Source organism: Leucopleurus acutus (genome assembly GCF_964270905.1).
Source record: "Leucopleurus acutus genome assembly, chromosome: 14".
NCBI lineage: Eukaryota > Metazoa > Chordata > Mammalia > Artiodactyla > Delphinidae > Leucopleurus > Leucopleurus acutus.
Genome location: NC_139156.1, coordinates 83,807,269 through 83,813,429, shown reverse-complemented (window position 1 = coordinate 83,813,429; position 6,161 = coordinate 83,807,269). Strand labels below are relative to the sequence as shown.

General features: G+C 44.0%; 1 pseudogene across 1 annotated transcript; it reads right to left on the bottom strand.

Moving 5' to 3' along the window:
- Nucleotides 1-3,999: 3,999 nt before the first annotated feature.
- On the bottom strand, nt 4,000-5,489 carry LOC309971082 (actin-related protein 2/3 complex subunit 1A-like; annotated as a pseudogene). The gene has a single exon. The product of its transcript is annotated as an actin-related protein 2/3 complex subunit 1A-like (transcript).
- Between the last annotated feature and the right edge of the window lie 672 nt (nt 5,490-6,161).

Here is a 6,161-nt window from a genome sequence, read left to right as displayed (position 1 = left end):
GCACGTGCTATAGCATTGAGCTGTGCTATCACCTATTCTGCATCTCTCATGCACTTTTGTTTTTTTGTGTTTTTTTTTTTGTAACTTAATTTTGTCGGCGTTCTTGAATAAGCTAAGGACGTCTAGGTGTATATCTTTGACTTTTACAAAGAGAAAGACAAAGGTGAATAAGACAAACCAAGATTTGACTAAACTTTACCTTGCTTTCATCCATTTTAAAACCACAGCATTCTTTCACATTTCCAAGAGAATTCCTATTCCAAAGCCATATTATCTCATTCCAGAACCCCAAAAAGATGCAAGGATTTTTCAAATCGTGCTACACAGTACCAAAACTCTTACTCTTAAACCTGATAAACAACAAATATGTGATCCATGTCACTTATAAACTTGGATTGTGAATCTAAATAAACATTCTAGTAAAAGAAACAACATTTGAAAGATACTAGTGTAAAACAGGAACGCGAAGAAGATATATATTATGATCTTTCCAGCCCCAGCTTAGCCTCTCACTACTGAAAGGGTTGGCAGCGTTGGTCAAACACAAAGTGAAGAAGCTGCCTCAGACCTCACTAAGGGTGGGAGGAACTGCTAGACATGACCTTGGAACGCGCACTGGTCTCATCCACTTTTGTAAATTGTCCTCGTCACGTTTTCAGCCCCTTGTAGAGCATCACGTACTCATGCAGTTATCCCGTCTCCTTAGGTCCACTAGTCTGGACCAACTCCTAACCCTTTCCTTGTCTTGCATCATAGTGACATTTCTGAAGAACACAAGCCAATTATTTTACAGACTGTTCTTCAATTTTGTTTTTTTTTTCAGTATTTATTCGCTATGAGATTCAAGTTATGCATCCTTGGCCAGAATACCAAATAGTGTGTCGTGTCCTTCTCAGGGTATTTCTGCAGACACAGGATGTCCACCTGACCCTCCTGAGTGAGTCATTTGATCACCTGGCCAGGGTGCTGCCCCGTCTCTCCACTGTACAGTTGCCGGTTTCCCTCTGTAACTAATAAGTATTCTGATGAAAGACATTTGCAGACCTTGTAAATGTCCTCCCTCTCATCACACTCCCCTGTTCCTCCCCTGCAAGCCCTGCCACACACACACACACACACACACACACACACACACACACACACACACTTTAGAATCTATTGATGAGTCTTCTCCAATCATTACTATGATGGTTGCAAAACAATGATTTTCATCTTCACCTTCCCTTCACCTTTATCAGTTGGCATTCTACTGAAAGAAAGAGCCCTCCCATCTCCTCTATTTATTTATCTATTAATTATCACCATGTACTCATAGATTTCTATTTTATTCAATATTTATTGTGACACATATATGTCCTAGATTTAGCCAATGGGTGCCCTTCAAGCTGGCTCCTGTGACCTTTTAAGCAGCCCCTCCCCCTTTCTTTTGGGCTGCATGCGGGCTTTCTCTAGTTGCGGCAAGCGGGGGCTACTCTTCTTTGCGGTGCGCGGGCCTCTCACTGCTGTGGCCTCCCCCACTGCGGAGCACAGGCTCCGGACGCGCAGGCTCAGCGGCCATGGCTCACGGGCCCAGCCGCTCCGCGGCATGTGGGATCCCTCCGGGCCGGGGCACGAACCCGAGTCCTCTGCATTGGCAGGCGGACTCCCAACCACTGCGCCACCAGGGAAGCCCTTACTTTACTTTCGAATATGTAGGACATTAACATGTTTTCAGAAGTCAAGCCTAGAAGAAAGGTGACAGGTGTCAGTCCTCCTGTCCCTTCTGCCTCTTCCTACCACTCCTTACAGGTAACTCATTTCATTGTTTTCTGGTTTATCATTGGTGTGTGTGTTGCCCAAATAAACAGATATTTGTATGTTTTCTTATTTTTCCTTCTTTCTTACACAAAAAGTAGCACGAAATATATAAGCTATTGCACTTTGCATTTAATATTTCATTTCATATTTAATAATATATCCTCGAAATCACTCCATATCTGTTCACAAAAGTCTTCCTTAGTCTTTTTTATACCCCTCCCAATACAGTATCTGGTCAAGTTTTCAAATTTTTGCCAGTTTGTTGGGGGGGATAACCAGTACCTCTGTAGTTTTAATTTGCAACTCTTTTGTGAGTAAAGTTTAACCTCTTTTCACATATTTATGAACTCATAAGATCTTTACTGTGAATTGTCTGTTTATGTGTTTTGCCCATCTCAATGTTTAACTTCTTTATATATTAGTGATATAACCTTACCCCTTTATCTATGATAGGTGTGGAAACAATTTCTTCCAATTTGTCATGTCGTTTTATTGTGGTAAAATATACATAACATAAAATTTACCATTTGAATCATTTTTTAAAAATTAATTAATTTATTTTTGGCTGCCTTGGTCTTTGTTGCTGCGCACGGGCTTTATCTAGTTGCAGCGAGCTGGGGCTACTCTTCGTTGCGGTGCGCAGGCTTCTCATTGTGGTGGCTTATCTTATTGCGGAGCATGGGCTCTAGGCACTTGGGCTTCAGTACTTGTGGCACGTGGGCTCAGTAGTTGTGGCTCGCGGGCTCTAGAGCACAGGCTCAGTAGTTGTGGTGCACAGGCTTAGTTGCTCCGTGGTATGTGGGATCTTCCTGGACCAGGGCTCGAACCCGTGCCCCCTGCATTGGCAGGCAGATTCTTAACCACTGTGCCACCAGGGAAGTCCCTGAATCATTGTTAAGTGTACATTTCAGGGACTTTAAGCATACTCACATATTTCTGCACCAGAGTCTATCTCCAGAACTTTGTCATCTCCCCAAACTGGAACTCTGTACCAATTAAACAATCACTCCCCCTTCCTCCCTCCCCGCCCCTGGCAACCACCCTTCTACTTTCTGTCTCTGTGAATTTGACTCCTCTAGGTACTTCATGTAAGTGGGCTCATAGTTTTTGTCCTTTTATGCCTGGCTTATTTCACTTAGTATCATGTTATAACTTACGTCAGAATTTCCTTTCCTTTCTTTCTTTTTTTAGACATTAAAAATTATTTAATTATAAAACTTTGAAAAACAGAATCCAAACTTGAATTTAACTGAAAACATAGTTCCAGTCACAAATTATTCATGAAGAATTGATCATAAAACCTGTAAAGACAGAAAGTAGGTCTCTCATTATGTAGGGCTAGGGGCAGGAAGAGGGAGTCACTATAAATGGGTACAAGGTTTCTTTTTTGGAAGGTTAGAAATGCTTGAAAACAGATTTTGGTGATGTTTGCACAATCCTGTTAATGTACTAAAAATCACTGAACGTTACACTTAAAATGAATCAATTATATCTCAATGAAGCTGTTAATAAAAAATCAGAGCATTTTAAACAAAGGCAACTTGTCTTCTAAAGGGGTGTGTGGCCATTGAGCTCTTCTAATGGCATTCATTACTTTTTTTTTTTAACATCTTTATTGGAGTATAATTGCTTTACAATGTTGTATTAGTTTCTGCTGTATAACAAAGTGAATCAGCTATATGTATACATATATCCTCATATCCCCTCCCTCTTATGTCTCCCTCCCACCCTCCCTATCCCACCCCTCTAGGTGGTCACAAAGCATCGAGCTGATCTCCCTGTGCTATGCGGCTGCTTCCCACTAGCTATCTATCTTACATTTGGTAGTGTATATACGTCCATGCCACTCTCTCACTTCGTCCCAGCTTGCCCTTCCCCCTCCCCTTGTCCTCAAGTCCATTCTGTACGTCTGCGTCTGTATTCCTGTCCTGCCCCTAGGTGCATCAGAACCATGTTTGTTTTTTAAATTTCCTTTCTTTTTAAAGCTGAATAATATTCCATTGTATGTCACATTTCACTGATCCATTCATTTGTTGATGGACACCAGGCTGCGTGCATGTTTTGGCTCTTGTGAATAATGGTGCCATGAACATGGGAGCACATGTTCAAGTCCTTGCTCTCACTTCTTTGAGGTATGTACCCAGAAGTGGCATTGCTGAATCATATGGTAATTCTACGTTTAAGTTTTGAAGGGACAGCCAAAGTGTTTTCCACAGCAGCTGTACCATTTTGCCCTCCCGCCAGCAACACACAAGGGTTCCAATTGCTCCACATCCTTTTCCTCTTTTTTTTTTCACATTCAGTATTTTCATTTAATTTTTTAGCAGACAATTTACATACTTCCCCCACCCCTTCCTTTAAGCTAGTGTGACAATTTTCCATAATATACTACTTAAAGAGAAGCTTTGGTCAAGAATGGAATGCAATAGCAAAACAAAAAAAACAAAAAATAAAACCCAAATCACTGCTGCTTTTAAAAAACCGATACTTTCACCAATTATTCTCAAACAAAACACAGAACAAGGTTTGCGCCATATGTGTCTTCAGTGTTTCCTGGCGGCTGGCTCTCCTCCCCATGACGCGAATGGCGGAGCTGCCCGGCGCAGCCTGTCTGTCCTCATGCTGGATCTGGGAGGCTCGCCCTGGATAGAAGACTCTAAGGTCTTGAAATCCCAAAAGGTCATGGCTCCATCGATGCCAGTAGTGCAAAATTTGCGACAATCTTGCCTGTCTACCTCATAAATAGACATTTGAGTGATACTGTCCTGGTGCAGCATCTCCAGGGCCGGGTTGCGGTCCTCGGTCGTGGCCCGCTTGTCCATGTTGCAGAAGCGCTCTGTGGCTGACACGTTGCGCTGGATGCTCTGTTTCGGGATGTCTAGCTTGGAGACAAAGGTCAAGCAGCCGCGGTCGGCGCAGCTAAAGAGCATGGGGCAGCAGTCATGGCCAGCAGCCAGGACGCTGTCCTCCGAGATGAAGGACACACTCAGGAGGGGCAGGAACTCTGTCTTCAGAGTTGAGATCTGCATGCTTTTTGAGGCATCGGCAACGGACACGGGGCCGTCGTGGCTGACCCAGGCCAGGCGGCTCCCGCTGGCGGAGAAGCTGACCTTGCGCACCCAGCCGCCAGGGCCACTGCCACCAAACTCTGACATCAGATGACCAAAAGGCATCTTGCTGCCCCAGGGCGTACTGGCTGGCTTCTCTTCCACTTCTTGAATGTAGGCAGAAAACACTCTGCATTTGAAATCACAGGATCCTGCTGCCAGCAAGACGTTGTTGGGATCCAATCCAAGCTGAGGACCGTGGAGCGAATGGGTTTTTTAACGTGCTTGCTTACCCACGGGTCATTTTCGGACTCAGAGTAACAAACAGAAATGAGTCGTGCTCCACTGCCCACAGCAAATTTGTTCTCTAGGGGGGACCACTTGACAAAAGTGGCCGCACAGTTAATTCTCAGAATCACCAGGGTCGGCTTCCAGACACCATCCTCCTGACCCCAGACGTAGGCATTGCGGTCAACCCCGCAAGTGACGACGCGGTCACTCTTGGGAGCCCAGTCGATACCTGTGATGTGTCTGTTGTGCTCCTTGAGTTCATGAGTTTTCACCCACTGCCTCCCGTTCTTCTCATAGATGTGGATTTCGTGGTTAGGGGCTAAGGGCAATGGGTACGATCCCTGTTCCAGGCATGACAGGTGATTGGCTCTAGCGAAAATTGATGCAGGGACATTATTCTTCGTGTTTTCAAAGGACAGAAAGCTGGGGGTCAGGGCCATCCAGATGGGCTCGGAGTGTTAAATTCCCGGATTCTGGTCAATCAACGTGAACAGGCTCCTGCGGGCTTGGGCAGAAAACTGAGGACCACATCCTTTTCAATATTTGTTATATTCTGGTTTTTCGTTTTCATTTTTGCTTTTTTAAAAAGAATAGCCATGCTACTGGAGATATCTCATTGTGGCGTCTGTTTTGTTTTGTTTTTTGCATTATCGATGCTGGAGGTAGGTTCCAGTTTGCTCTCATGGATTTTAGTGGCTGTCATGAGGTCTACTTTATTCTTGTAGTTTCTTTGTCCTTACGCTTCCCCACGTCACTTCTAACCTTTCTTCTGACTTCAGATTTACAAACTACAGTGCTTCAGACCCACTGCCATGCACAATGGAGTTGAAGCTTTGGCCATAAATCGTCCTTCTTCACCTCGGATGCTCTTTAGCCTGTCCTACTTTGATACCAGGATCACAGCTTCTGCTCTTTTAGAGTTGGCTTTTCCTTTATGACCAAATTTGAAAATCTTTGAACAGGCAAATTAAGTGCATTTGTAAATTCATATACTGGTATGGTTTGGTCTCCACTCTGTCCTGCTAT